Consider the following 16598-nt stretch of genomic DNA (forward strand, 5'->3'; position numbering starts at 1 on the left):
CAATTACCTTGAATAATTTTTTAATCACGGAAATTTTATTTTTTTCTAATTTTATAGACAAACCGAGCTTCCAGTAAGTTTCTTTTCCTTGGAGCAAGTTGACTAAGAATGACATTAGAAGACTGTTGCTTCTGCTACTGCTGCTGCTACTGCTGCTCACTACTCGTCGTCGTCGTCGTCGTCGTCGACTTTCCAGGTAACTTTGTCTCGTTAAGAATGAGCTCTGAAGCCTCAGGTGCCGATTGATATAACCCGTTCCCCACTCTGGTCTTTTTCAGCGGCGGTGGCTCGACGGCTCGACAGCGGCGGCTCGACGGCTCGACGGCGGTGGCTGGCGGCTCGATGCCGGCGGCTGGTGGCTCGATGCCGGCGGCGGCGGCGGCCGCCGTTGGCTCGACTGCGACCATTCCCAGCGCTTCTATCCCCCCCCCCCCCTCCCTTTCCACTAATGGAATGCTGTAATGACCCCAAGGAAGCGTATCGGTGGTTCTTGGGAGCAAGAAGCGTTTAGCGTTGTACGCGCTCAGCACAATCTTTGTTTGTCTTTCGCTTTACAACTGATGATGATGCGATCTGATGGACTTTTACTGTCGGCTCAGAATCACATTTTCTCGGAGACATTTGACGTAGTTCGCGAACGTAATCGTGGCATTTAGCACCTTTGCCTTCTTTATTGGATCTCTATTCTGAACTCTCACGCTGAACATTTTACTTCTGAGTCCTACAAACTCGAGCATGAGCATTCCGGCGTTCTCGACCTTCATCTTGCCAACCACCCTCTTATTGGCTCTGGGAATGTCGAAGCGATTCGGTCTGGAAAATCCGATGTATCGAATTCGCGAATATCACGACGCATGACCTCGTACATGTCTACATTGGTGATCTCGTACACGAGACTGTCCGTGTCGCTGTACAGAAGCTTGCAACACTCCTCGCCAACGGCACCGCGCATGTAATCGTAGTGGAATCTATACATGAGCGTCCTGGACAAGTCGAGAACAGCGAGACCTATGTAATTGGGTTTTTTCACGGTGATTTCCGTCCGCAACAGTTGAATCGCCACCAGTTCGTCATCGAAAATATCGCTACTGTGGAAATTTGGTCGAGCTATCAGAGCTTCGACACCGTATCGCCCCTCCCACTTGGTCACCAACTTCACGTCGATGCATTTCTTCTGGTTTTCCATGGTCTTACTGTACACCGCATTGTTGAACAGTTTGTACAGCATTTTTTTGAATTCGTTTGCCGCTCGCTTACTCAACTCGCTATTCAAATCGTTGTATATCTTGAGCCATGGGCTCTGCTTAAACTTTAAAACCCGATGTATCTTCATGAGGTGCAAGCCATGCCCTATTGCTTGTTTCAGAGCTCTGTAGTAGATTATGTAACGCTCCTTATCATCGAGAGTCGTCATGAATTTTTTCTGTTTGGATCCTGGAGCGGCTTTGTGCTCTCAACAAAATGGCATATCTCTATGCGCATCATGAATTTCTGGATACTCCAAATCCACCTCGAGGATGTAACCAAAGGCTCAGTCATCGGGAATATCGAAGGAAAAGTTGGCGGCGTTAATGTTGCACCATTCGAGATGACCGAGTGGAAGTGGCTCGGTCATACTCCAACCGTAAAGGTTATTGACATCGAAATACATCAAATATTTGTTATCTTTCTGTGGATCGTAGCCGTTGTCGTTGTCGTCGTCGTCGGCCATGTATGGATTGTTCGCGTCAGTGTACCTGTTGCAACACTGGCTAATTCCACTGCGAATGCCGCGCTCGACAAAGATGAGCATGCCGATATCCATCAAGAGCTCGAACTTTACACCCGTATACTTCAAGATGGCGTCCAACTCAATCGGGCGTCGTATAGTAGTGGGTTGGATCCAAACGATACGCCGTTCGACACTTGGCTCTGAAGTTTTCAAAAATTTCGGCCAACAAGAGAACGTCCGTCTTGAGATATAAATCCAAATAGTTGCCGAGATCGGTGATGTCGAACGTTCTCATTGTAGGCATTATGTTAACAACTGTCCGACGCGAATTTCAGAGCCGACGCTTTACTATTAGGTTTATGGGACAATCGGCTACGTGTATAGAGATTGCCCTACTTGCAACCAGGTAAAGCAGGTAAACCTCAGTGCGAGAGCCGTCGACCGCTCGACGACTCCTGCTTGAGATGGATTGAGCGGGCCATTGAGGTAGAGAAGGTGCTTCGCGCAAGTAGCGAAGGCAACGTGGAAGAAAGGAATAGAGTTGAGGCAAAAAGGATAGGCGAGAACAAGGCAAGAACTGCCAGTTGTGCGCCTCCTCTCTTAGTCAAGGTAATAGGGAAATATTTAAAAGTCAAGGCTAAAGTCAAGCGTGCAGTATTTGTAGAATAAGAGGATCCGGAAAAAGGTAGTAGGGAAATTGTAGAGTTTAAAAACGTGTTTAAAGGCGAGTTTAGTAGTTCGACATTTATAGCGTTTCGGGCGCAGAGTGACAAGGGCGTGAGTTTCCCTAGTAGGACCAGCAATGAATCCGAAGAGACAAATAAACGCGACTCGTTATATCAAGACGCGGAAAGTCTTCAAAAAGGTCGACACACTAATACTCGGGAAATTTTACCCGATAAGGATGCGCATGATGCGATCGGGTTTAACAAATTTTGCGCGATAGTTAACTCGCCCGAGAAGTTCCCAGCGAAGCACAGTGAGTTGCCATCGTTGCGCACGAACACGAGTGAGGCAGGTTCGAGTATTTCGCCCACGGTTGGACAGGCTTCGGAAAAGGCCGTTGCTTTAGGCAATCAGAGCGAACCTGCGGTAGAATTTGTTTGTGAAAAAGCGAGCTCAGGTGCTGCTCTCCCATCGGAGTGAGCTGCGACAAGGGTCACGGTCACACACGATAGAGGTGAGCTTATTGATAATAGGGTTTTGTTGTGTGGACGTTTGGTCGTCGGTGCTGACGCACCTTCCGTTTTGGTGAGTGGAGGGTCTGAGTGGAACTCAGAAATCCTGAAGAAAACGGCGGATGAATCGGACGCAGCGTTAGTCGCAGTCGTAGAGAACAGCTTCTTTATCAAGGTCGACATAGACGGGCAAGTTTATACAGCGTTGCTAAATTCAGATGTTCAGGTATCGGTAGTGGGACCGAATCTCGGCTTACAGTTTAGGGAACGTTTAAAGCCGCCTACGATATTCGTACATGGTATCTCGGTATGGTTTAGAGAAAAATGATGTAGATAAAAGTTATTGCATTTTGAGAGAGGCATATTGTGGTGACCTTAACTTCGACCTTGAGGGTCATTTTCAAGGTCATTTGAAAGTCAAATTTGTTTCTACTTTTCTATTAGTAGTAACAGTAGTAGTAATTTCTACAATACTTGTTTTGGGAGTGTCTTGGATAGGGTAAACAAATCACACCAAAGTGTACAGTACACAAATTGATCTTATTTATCATGAAAAAATTATCATATTTATTATCTTTTTTATTAATAATTAATCAGGAATCACAAAGCATTGTGAAGAAATCTTAATAATTACAAAAAATTTCGTTTCAAAATAATGTTACTCAAGTTAGAATTACGAACGGGTTTATGAAAAAGCTTACAACAAAAAAACCTTTACAGGAAGGGTCACCTAGATACTACATGTGTTATGTTTCAAGAACGTCAAATTCTTTGTTGTTTTCGAATCCGTGATACAAAGTAGGCTATTCCGAGAAACAGAAAGTTGACCTTCAAATACCTTGAAAATGACCCTCAAGGTCGAAGTTAAGGTCACCACAAGATGCCTCTCTCAAAATGCAATAACTTTTGTCTACATCATTTTTCTCTAAACCATACCGATCTTAGGTTAGTTAGGTGGAAAGATTAAGAAAAAAATAACATTGAACTTTAGGTGATGTTGGGGGCGACCTTGGTGGTCACCCAGACCCCACGTATAATAGGTCATCTGAACGTAGAATTTCCCGCTCTTTCTGAATCCGAGGTCAAAAATGGGGGTTTCTATTTATAAAAACAAAGTTGACCTTCGGATGACCTTGAAAATGACCCTCAAGGTCAGAGTCAAGGTCACCCGATTATGTCCCCCTCGGAGTCCAGCAACTTTTATCTAAAACATGTTTCACGCATCCTTACCTGGAAAAAGATTTCTGGGTGCTTCGATTAAAATGGTCCACCCTGTTTATGGGCATCAACATGAATTTTAGAGTACATATCAATGGGATTATGGATGGCCATAATTGGAAAATTGAGGAGGGTTATGAGGAAGGACTGAGAACTTAGACAATCGGTTTTGAGTATAATAGTAAACGGGTTAGTGGTACCAGCAATAATGTATAGGGCTAGTGTATGGAGTGAAGCTCTAAAATGAAAACGATGTAGGTAGGAATTGATCCGTTCTTAGAGGAGGGTTTTGTATGCCTGTACGAGAGTGTGTAGAACAATCTCAACTGAGGCGATACAAATTCTATTTAGTACGCTTCCGTGATATCTGGAATGCATGAGAAGGGTGGGAAAGTATAAAGCCCGAAAGAGCTGTGCAATGTATGAATAGAATTTGGTGACAAATGAGGAGATAGAAGTTTTGACTGTGAAGGAAATATGTATGCTTGTGGATAGAAGAGTGAATGAGAAATGGCAAGAGAGATGGGATAGGAGTGTAATGGTAGAGTATTGTATAAATGGATGTGAGACTAATGATTAAATTAACTAGCGCGTTTTAGTGAATTATCTTTTTAATAACTCCCACAATTCATGTAATGGGCCCGTGCCCAATCGCCGTGTCACAAATGATTTAAAGGGGAAGGTAAGGGAGACTCTTTCACTTCTCTGTAGCAGTGAGGATGGGCCTCGTCACGAATTTGGCGTTTTAGGCGTTAAATCGAGAGGAAGGGAATGGCGGGCGCACACAATGATCACTCTCAATAATCTTTACCCATATTTTTTACTCAACACTTTCACAATATAAAGAACGGCGATGCCGGTTTACGTCGTACTCTGCGGTCGTGTGCCTTCTATCGTTCGAACAAATGCGTGGGGTCACCGTACAATAAGTGAAAGGAATTTAAAGGAGGGTCACGCCTTTTTCGCCGTTTTCGCCTTGCTTGCGGATGATCGCGAGCACGTCGGTGACGTGTCGCACGGGTTAAACACTCACGGGTTTATAGCGCGCGCGCTCGGCCGTCACAGTTGATCCTTCTCCCTCAAGATCTCGGCTCGAACTCTTTCCCCAACCGTTGACGCGTCGGCTCGAATAACGCCGGCGGCTTCGCTCTCGCGAGCGGATCGCCGAGGGTCACTCGCGTTCGCCTACTCGCTATGCGCGACGTGTCAATCTCTCTTCTTTTTGCCGCAGCCGCTCTCGCTCCTAATTGGCTCCCAATAGCATCGGCCCGGCACGGATATTGGCCCTGAAATAAAGTGATGCGAGCATTGGTATTGATTCATAATTTCCATCACGCTCACCAGGGCAAAAGCAAAGGAGCGAGCTGTGAGAAAGAGAGAGAGAGCGAGCCAGACAGGGCCGGCCATTCTAGTCAGGGCCCTGTCACAGCCCCCCCAAGTCATCGATCTCTTCGTGACGATCGTCAGTCGATCATCTCCCTCCTCTCCGTGAGTGCCCAAAGCGAACGTTCGCATTTGGAAAGGAAATAGTAAATAGGAACGAAGAGATTCTCCATCTCGTCAGCATCCGTCGAAGCCACGCGTACTTCGGTCCACATTCAACCCTCACATGCATATAAACATGAAAAATAATCAAAACTATAAAATTCTCCGACAATTCTCTGCTCTTCTTAACTAACGGACTACGAACTGACGACTACGACCGATTATTGCCCGCCACCGTAGTCGGCGATCATCATCTAAGTATCTTGCTGGTGGGACATTCGACACTGCAAGTGAACGCCGGGAAGAAAACCGACGGTCCAAGGTTTGGGGGTAAAGGGGCTTTCACTCCACTGGGATAGGAATATGTTCCACCGATTTTACCCGAGTCAAAACTGTAGGGGGTTCAAACTTTTCATCCTTCTAATATCTTGGATTAAAATTAATATTTTTCAGTGAACCAACAGTTGGACGTTATTTCTTACAAAAGAAGAAAGTATTTCATGGTGATTTAAAGAGTAAGGGTAGCATCCCTATTTTTTAGGGGTTGAAAACATATATATTTTGACATAATTTTATAAAAAAAAGTTTAAACCGACTAAAAAAATTGGAAAAAATGTTTAAACATAATAACAAAATTTAGCTAACGTATTTCGGTGTTTTAATAAATATTACCCCTAAGGGGGGTAAACCACCCTTAACACTTAAAAACTAAATATGAAATTCAATAAATAATATTCCGTAGAAAGTTTGAATATAGAGATTTTCGAGGTCACTGATTACAAATCTGATATCAGATTTTGAAAATTTAAAATGGCGGAACCAATATAGTGGACGAAAATGTCGAAAAAAAATTTTAACTTTCATAAAAACTTGTTTACAAATGTGTGATCTTTGTAGCCTGCATATGTGAACTAAAAAGCCTTAAACCCTAAATCTCTAAACAACAAATGGGCTAAATGCCTGTGCATTTTAACCAAACCACCTCAAATTCCTAAATTTGTAAACAAGAAAATTCTGTGGTTGAAGCAGTTTTATAATTTCCGCAGAAATTGGTATTAGAATGTTATTGAAATTGCTTTATTGTAAATTTAACTTATAATGTATTTTTATTTATAATATTAGAGTATCATAATAATAATCTACAATCTTTTAACTTTTGCCATAGTTCATTTTTTGTATTGAGTATAAAATATATTATTTTACGAATTTTTTACAATAATGGTACTCCTCATAAAAGTGTTTAAAGCACAATGCTTTTTTGCACCAATCACATCGTACAATTGCAATGATTGTGCACCCTTCTATTTTATAATGTGTTGCACAAGACTTTCCAAAACTGAAATCTATAGGATTATCAAATTTATCTGGTTTTGCATTGACGTAACCGCTTTTATACCAGGAATATTTAATCAAATCTATATATCTCGGTGAAGAGAGTTGGTTGTGAACCAATGATTGAAGTTTAATTATATTATTTCTCACGTGTAAATTCATATCATGATCCATTAACATTACATTATCAGAAAATGTTCGGACAAAGTTTCTCCAAATACGGAATCCATAGATATCAAGTGGTTGTATTTTTCCTCTGATTCCAGTTGGAATTTTTTTTATGTTAATAATTTTATTTTGTAGCATCGTTTCTTCTATAACTTTGTCACAATGACCACTCCAAGAATCAAGTAATAATATTAAGTGATGGCCTACATGGGGATAAAATATTTTTTCCAACCAGATTTTGAAGTGATCTGCAATTAAACGACTTACTAATTAACAGATCAACGATATTACAATGTAGAAATTGTTATTAGTTCGCTTACTTGTTGTTAATTTTCCAGATTTGGATGCTTCCACGTACACGTTTTCTGGTCTAAATATGTTTTGTTTTACAATAGGGCCAAATTTGCCACTTGATTCCATCAAAATTAGAAATAGCGGTGACAACAGTTGTCCAGTAGCTCATATTAGTAGCTGTATAATGTAACTATGCGTTGTTACTGAAATTAATTGTAGCAGACATTGCACTTGCTTTTTTCCTTTTACTGCTAATGTTCTTCCAGAATGCATTTCTAGCTAAAACCCGCTCTGATCTAAATTATACAAATTTTCGAGTGCAATCCTTGGTCTACACGATTTAATGTCATCGATAAATGCTTCAGCTTTAGCCGTAAGTTCTGCACTACTTTCTAGCGTTTTTCTTGTTATAAACTTATTTATTTTCCTAGAAACTATATTGTGTGCTTGCTTAAATTTGAGTAACCAATATTTAGAAGCTTTGAATCTAATATCATCAAAACCAATTTCTTTTTTAGCTTGTAAGGCCCATCGAATTATATATTCATCATGGATAATTGAACCACTGTCGAAAGCTGCTTTAAAATTATCCAGGGTATACTGACAAATTTGTGCTACTTTTTCCCTATACGTGCCACCTTTATTAGTTGAATGAGCCCAACGACGTAGCTGACTAATAGATGATACTTTTTTGAATCTGTTTTGCACTGTTTCGAGACTTAAATTTTGTTTCGTGTTGCTACTTCTCGAAAAATCTACAGCTCTTTTATTGTATTCACAATCTAGTTATTCATTATCTGCTGTAAATTGATTTGTTGGTGCTTTATCCGGATCAGGAAAATGATGCATTTTATCTTCAATTATTTCCGCATTATGGTCTTTATACTCTTCTTGAAAGTCCAAAGAGTCATCAGTAGTTATTTTTACATCGTTGAAATCATGTGTTGCATCTATTAAAATTTCTTTTATTTTTTCGGCCAACTCTGTTTCATGATAATTCATGACTATATCTGGCACGTTTAACGCTTGAAAGTATGCTAATAATAAGTTTAAAACGGTTAACGGATTAATTTTAATTTTTCAATCTGAAATAAAAACAAGCGGTAAAATTTATACAAGCTGTGTTTTTGCATATAAGGCACGACTGCTACATTTCTACCAGAATAAAACGAGTGACTTGAATCAAATCATTAATTTGTTCATTGGAGAAGAATTCTCGTTCCACTTTGTGATGTTTGGGAAACTCTATTTTTGATTCACTTTATAAGCGCCGAAAATGGTAGTTTTTATTCACATCTTGTAAAAACTCTTTGAGTTTCTTAAAAAAATTTATTACATACATGTATCATGGTTACATACATGTTGAAAATATCTTTTTGCCCTGCCTACACCGAAAGTATGCTGTTATATGCATGTAAATCGGGCAAAAAATAGCACTTTGCCGGTCAAGGGCGGAGGAATGAGTCCTTGGGTGGAAAATAAACTTACGGGCGAAAAAGTACAGGAAAGGAAAAAATGTCCGTCGTAGGGCTTACATTCCATCCTAGGGCTCTCTTTTCTGCTCTAGAACGGAAAATAGTGCTATAATTTCCACTCCCATTGACATGTATGTAATAGCATACTTACGGTGCAGATTAAACAAAAAATGTGGTGTGCATAATGGATGGAAAGAAGACGACCATAATGAGTGATTGTCACCCTCACTTCGTTAGGGTGACAACTTTCACACTCGTCTGTAATCGCCTTCTTTCTGCCCTTAATGCGTAACATACTAATGATAGTTTATGCCTAGTCGCACGGCGAAAAATCACGCGATTTTCGTGGATCTTTTTGAGAAATTCAAACTGTCTTTTTGTTTACAGCAAATTGTTGGTTCCAAAGTAGATATATTGAAAAACTTTCATAAATTTAGGTATTGAAAAATATTGTAAATTAAGGGAATTATAGCCATGTTAAGGAAACCTGTCGTTTTCAGAGTTGTTTTTCGGTGACCAACATATCTTGAAAATCGTAAAAGCAATCGTCTTAAAATTTTGCTTCCTCCTAGAAGAAGCTTTGTAGTAGTAAAATTTTCAGCTTCATAAAAGAACTTCGTTTGAACTTCAAAAAACGTGTATTTAAAAAATGTGCATATTGATGTGTATGTGTGTATGTACGTATACCATTTTTGAACTATCTATCGGATATCAATAAAATTTGGTATCCATTTTTGTTTTTCTATCCCGAATGCGTGAAAAGAATCCATTTTGATTTTATTAACACGTTTTTGATTTATAGTGAATTTTCGATTTTTGAAAAATGGTTTTTCCATTTTTAGATGAAAAAAATTAAGATATTTAAATTGGATAAATTGTTTTTGAAAGAATACAAAGTACTTATGTTTTCTCTAAAAGAATATTTACTTACAATTAGCTATAACCATAACTTTGTTATTCACGAAAAGGGTTTTTTTAAAACGTTATATCTTTTAAACTAAATCCAACTAGGCCCAAACATTTTCTAAAAATACGTGATTCGATCTCTAAACATCTTCAAACTTACTTCTATGAAGTTTTAACTAAACATGTTACTATTATAAAGCTTTCTCTTGGAGGAAGCAAAATGAAAAATTGAGTCTTCGAAAAACCACATTATTTCATAAAACTGCCGCTATTTTCTTTAAAATAATTTTTCGAAAAACCCTTTTGAACCAACAATTTTCTATAATAAAATACAGTTTTTAAATTCTTTTAAAAAAATCACCGAAAATCACGTTTCTTCGCTTTGAAAACAGACATGGCACCTTCAGTGAACTCATATTAGTTAAAAATTTATTTCACACTTTAAATAATCATTTTTTAATTGGTTACACTTTTTGTTCTGGTGAAAATATAAGGCCTATTGTGTAGGAGTCGTGCAAAAAATGAATGATAAGTAACTATTACGATAGTATTCTTACACTCGAAATTGCTAAACAAGAGACTGTACTTGTTTAAACATTTTTATTTCTGAAGGAATTTTGAAAAGAAAATTATAAATTTTTTTTCGTTACAAATAAATTTTCAAAATAAGACGAAAGAAAACAGTATCTTCTTAGACGAGCCCCTTGAGCGGTATCGAGTTTAATTTGAAGAAGCAAAAATACAAAAGTTTATTTATTCATTTTATATGAAACGTAATAATTACTGAAAAGATGTTCATAAAGTGAATAAAATACTTCTGTATTTTTAAAATAATCACTTTTAAACTAATTATTTTTTACTTTTAAAATTTATAGGAACTTTTATTCGCTTCGAAATTGAATAATGTAAATCTATGTAAAATCACTAAAGAAAATTTTCTACAACTGTATGATACCACTGACAAACAAAAAGATGTACTATTCGTTCTTTCCGGCATCGAATTAGAATACCCACAAAACTCACTCACTGCCGAAAAAATAAAACCTGCAGCTGAGCTAATCACTCGATGAAAACAATCTAAAAAAAGAATATACTGATTCGCACATATTGTCAACAACTGTTATTAGTGAAAGACATTTATCTGTGGGATTATCATTGAATATATGATAACATTCATTTAACTAGTGAATGTATATACAATTCCCTTTCAATAACAAAGTTTTCTTTAATTGCAAATGAAGTTCGAGTATTAATATTCTTTTATGTATTTTTACCAATAACAAAAATTATCATAGTAATATAATAATAATAATAATAATAGTAATAATAATAATGCCGGGCTGGTCCAGTGAGTGGTAACACCTCACTGGGCAAATGCTAGCTTCCAACGTCCACGACGTGCCCGATGGAAACGTTGTCCGTCGCGTCAATGCTCTGAGCAGCAACGCCATAACGGACACGGCCAAGAGGAAGATATGGCTAACAAATGACGCAAAAGATAATGGTATTCTGCAGATGTGTCCAACCATTAATCACTTATACACATACACACTCACACACTACGCAAACACTCACACACACACGCCTTCTGGCAAACCGGGGAAGTGAATGCTCGGCGACCCTATAAACGGGCCTTACCGAAAAGCGAATGGTAGGGGGCTCCTATAAACGGAGCCGCCCGAAAGCGAGTGAAGGGGATCTCTCTAAACGGGCTCTCCCCGTGAACGAAGCCCGGTTTCGCCTATGGGAGTTACATACACGCACAGACCACAGGGAGGAACACTGAACACACAGGGTAAACACATAGGGGAGGGGATTTCAGGGATCGCACGTCGTTCCATCGCGGTTCGTGGAATTGCGACCGCGAGGGACCTTTAGCACAACGGGACACAAGACTATGTAAAATGCGCAATGAAAATACTGATGTACCTCAAGTGGTAACTCCTTCTCAGGAGGAATCCAGCCTGGGTTCCGATCGGGTAAAAGCCCCGGTGGCTACGGGCAGCGGCACGGATTTTGAGGGGCGTACTTTGTGCACGGGAATGGGGAGAACGACACGAAAAAACGACACGAACCTACTGAACTTACTGAGATGATAGAGGACGGACAGTGTGTCAAGTGGTGGCAGCGGGGTGAGCTACGTCTCTGCCGCTGACAGCAAAGAACCGACGACAGGATGAACACCAACAATAACAAACGATACACGAGACGTGACAGAACTGCTGCGGCTCATACAAGAGACGGCGACGAAGATGGCCAAGGCAACAAACATACAAAAGAACATGAACATGACAGTGAAGACGGGAATTAAGACAATTCTCGAGACTGTGGACATCGCGCTGCACAAGCGATCGGACACATTTTCGGAAAGACGTTCCGAAGACAACAACAATACAGACAGGGCAGCGGCGAATAACGAAGAAACGCCACGGACGAAACGAAAACGTTCGCTGGTCAGAACCACGCCGGTGCCCTCACAAAAGAGGCCATCGACGATCAAACCGACCAAGGACTGGCAGACGGTAACACGAAAACGATCAGATAAGACCAAAAAAAACGGACGTAAAGAATCGGTCTGACAGAGGCGGACCGGCCCACCGGAAAAGGGGTCTGGCTGTCCTGATTAGACTGGGCACGGACACGACGTACTCTGATATAGTACGGAAAATACGGACGATGATCGACCCGAAGGAGAGCCACGTGTAGGTGACAACCCTGAGGAAGACGAAGAACGGCTTATGTCTCCTGAAGCTACAGGTAGACGCAGACAAGCCGTGATATGTTTGGACGACAGATCCAAAATACAATCGGGGAAGCGGGCAGTGTCAGGGCCATGACCTCCAAGGTCCAATTGGAAATCATGGATCTGGACTGCGTTGCGACTCCGAAAGACGTGACGGACGCGCTCAGACGAGAGACGGGACGAGTCATGGACTTTAGAGTCCACATTTTCGTTCCAAACCGCGCTGAGCAGTATATGGCGGTCTGCGAAATGGAATCGCGGGAAGGCGAGGAGCTGCTCCGGCGCGGTCGGATCGGAATTGGCTGGGTGCACTGTCGCGTCCGAAAAAGACTGACGGTGACGAAATGTTACAGATGCCTGGGCTTCGGCCACATGAAGGCCGAATGTACGGGCAAGGACAGGACGAAATGCTGCCGCAAATTCGGCGCATCCGGACATTACGCGACGGAGTGCAAAGGAGAACCGGTCTGCCCACTGTGCTCCGAGGCCGGGCATGGGGACGTCGCCCACCTCGCCGGAAACGGCAGGTGTGCCGTGTTCTGGGTCGCACTGGAGGAATGCAGGGAACGGGCTAGAGGACGGACAGAATAATTCAGGGAAACCTGAATCGAAGTAGGACTGTAGACATGCTCCTACCTTAGATAGCTGACGAATATGACGCGGACATCCTAATTCTGAGTGAACCATACAGGAGAAGGACGACCCAGACATATATTACAACGGGAATTAGACGAACGAGAACCCAGCAACCTCCACGGTGGAATCTACGTAAACTCGACGGACGAAAATTTTCGGAAGAGCTAATGGCAGCACCGGCTTCAGCGGAGAGGTTTCCTTCCGAACTGATGGGCCGGCAAAGAGCGGAAAGACTGACAGACGAGATTAATAGACAGCTTGTGCAGAGTTACAATGCCGAAACGTCGACAGATACTACAAAGACAACCAGAATATTGGTGGACGAACGAAATAGCCGAGTTACGCAGGATATGCCTGACAAGTCGGCGACGAGTGACAAGGGCAGGGGGCGGACCCGAAAGAGAAAACCTCCAAGCCATATACAAAACAGCACGGAAGACGCTGACGAAAGCAATACGGGACAGCAAGACGCGATGCTGGAGGAATCTCTGCGAGGAGGTGAACGAGGATCCCTGGAGAACCGGCTACAAGATTGTGACCGGGAAACTAGGGGCCCGAGTCTCACCGGAACTGAAAGATGCCGAAACAGCAGGACAGATTGTTTCCGACGCACCTGATTAGGACAAACGTGATGGATGACGTAGACGCACAAATACCCCCCCCCCATCTTTGCCGCTGAGGAGCTCATCAGAGCAACGAATGCGAAGAAGATGGGTAAGGCACCGGGACCGGACGGAGTACCATCCGAGATCCTCCGGCTTGCGGCTCGTCTACGGCCGGAGATACTCCTCGACCTGTACAACACGTGTTTGATGACAGGAACGTTCAGCGACCGGTGGAAGGTGGCAAGGCTCGTTCTTATCCCAAAAGATAGGAGCTATCCTGGCACGCCTTCGGCTTACCGACCGTAGAGTTTACTTGACACGACTGGTAAGCTCTTTTAACAACTACTGAGACCGAGACTAATGGATGCGATACAGACCGGAGGAGGTTTATCAGATTTGCAGTTCGGTTTCAGGAGGGGTCGATCGACGATTGGAGCGATCCAAAAGGTGATTGATTCTTTTCTGGAACTAGACAGACACTGCTATGCGGCGCGACCCATTGTGCTGCTAGCGACGCTCGACATCAGAAATGCTTTTAACTCGGCCAGGTGGGTGGATATCTTGGAGGCGCTGAAAAGCAACTTTCGGATCCCACCGTACCTGGTTCGGGTTGTGGAGGATTACCTAACAAACAGATGTTCTTACCATATGGACGTACGGTCAATAAACAGTATTATTTTGAAGTTATGCACCGTTTGCGAGAAGCAATACGAAGAAAGCCCAGAATTGTGGAAAAACAATTCATGGCTTTTGCATCACGATAATGCCTCTGCTTACTCATCTTTGCTTGTGAGAGATTTTTTGGCCAAAAACAACACCACAATCATGCTTCAGCCACCATATTCACCGGATTTGGCCCCAAGTGACTTTTTCTTATTCCCAAAACTAAAGAGACTATGAAAGGACGGAGATTTGCAACAATTGAAGAGATAAAGACTGCATCGCTGGAAGAGCTCAAGGCTATACCGAAAAGTGCTTATGAGAAGTGCTTTGAGGATTGGAAAAACCGTTGGCATAAGTGTATTATATCTGAGGGGGATTACTTTGAAGGGGACAACATAAATATTGATAAATAAATAAATATTTTTTCTTAAAAATACAAAGTCACCTTACTTTTTGAACACACCTCGTACAATATTTCTATGTAATTATGTGTATGTACTCTGGATAATAATAATAATAATTATAATAATAATAATAATAATAATGAGGTGGACCCGAAAGGGAAAACCTTCAGGCCGCGCACAAGACAACACGAAAGACGCTGACGCGAGCAATACAAGACAGCAAGACGCGATGCTGGAGGAAGCTCTGCGAGTGGGTGAACGAGGATCCCTGGGGGACAGGATACAAAATTGTGACCGGCAAACTAGGGGTCCGAGTTGCACCCGAACTCAAAGATGCCGAAAGAACAGGACGGATCGTTGACGAACTATTTCCGACGCATCCGATTCGGAAGAACGTGACAGACGACGCTGACGCATCGGCGCCCCCCGTCTTTGCCGCTGAGGATCTCATCAGAGCAGCGAATGCAATAAAGACGGGCAAGGTCCCGGAATCAGACGGAATACCGGCCGAAATTCTCCGGCTCGTGGCTCGTCTACGGCCGGAGATACTTCTCAACCTGTACAATACGTGCTTGACGACAGGAACGTTCAGCGATCGGTAGAAAGAGGCAAGGCTCGTTCTTATTCCAAAAGGTAAGGGCGAACCTGGCACGCCTTCGGCCTACCGACCGTTGAGTTTACTTGACACTACTGGTAAACTCTTTGAACAATTACTCAGACCGAGACTGACGGACGCGATACAGGCCGGAGGGGGTCTCTCAGTTTTGCAATTCGGCTTCAGGAGGGGTCGGTCGACGATTGGAGCGATCCAAAAGGTGATTGATTCTTTCCTGGAACTAGACAGACACTGCCATGCGGCGCGACCCATTGTGCTGCTGGCGACGCTCGACATTAGGAATGCTTTTAATTCGGCCAGGTGGAAGGATATCTTGGAGGCGCTGAAAAGCATATTCGGGCTCCAGCCATACCTGCTTCGGGTTGTGGAGGATTACCTAACAAATAGATAGATAACGTACGAGACAATCGAAGTACAAGTAACGAGACAGGTCACCGCTGGGGTGGCACAGGGGTCGATACTGGGACCTGACTTCTGGAATGGCTTATACGATAGCTTGATTCGGTTTGGGATACCGTTCGGAGTGACTCACGTCGCCTACGCTGATGACGTGGCGGCGGTGGTTACGGAGAGGTCTCCCAATCTGGCGTAGCTGACGTTGAACCAGACCATGAGACGAGTTAGACGATGGATGACAGAACACGGACTGCAACTCGCAACAGAAAAGACGGAACTTATGCTTCTCACGAGAAGACGCATGCAGACGATACTACCCATGAGAGTGGGTACATACGAAACGGGGACCAAGGGGGAAGTCAAGTATCTTGGGGTAACCCTCGATACGAAGATGACCTTCTGGCCTCACATACAGAAGACAGCCCGAAAAGCGGCAGAGAGGATAGCATCCTTGAGCCGCCTGATGGCAAACACGACAGGACCGAGACCAGGAAAGCGGCGACTGCTAATGGGGACAGCTCACTCGATCCTCTTATACGGCGCGGAAATATGGGCAGATTCCTTGAAGACAAAGAAGTACTGTAAGACAATAATGACAATGGTACAGAGAGAGGGCGCTCTGCGAATCGCTTGCTCCTACCGAACAGTCTCTGCGCAGGCTGTTTTGGTGGTGGCTGGCGTAATACGTGTGGATCTTCTTGCCTCTGAACGCAAAAGGGTCTATGGGAGCAGCGCAGACATAGGACGAAAGAACGCGGCAATCGTTGA

Source organism: Phymastichus coffea, unplaced genomic scaffold (assembly GCF_024137745.1).
Source record: "Phymastichus coffea isolate CEN01 unplaced genomic scaffold, Cenicafe_Pcof_1.1 PCOF00034, whole genome shotgun sequence".
In the NCBI taxonomy this organism is placed as follows: Eukaryota; Metazoa; Arthropoda; class Insecta; order Hymenoptera; family Eulophidae; genus Phymastichus; species Phymastichus coffea.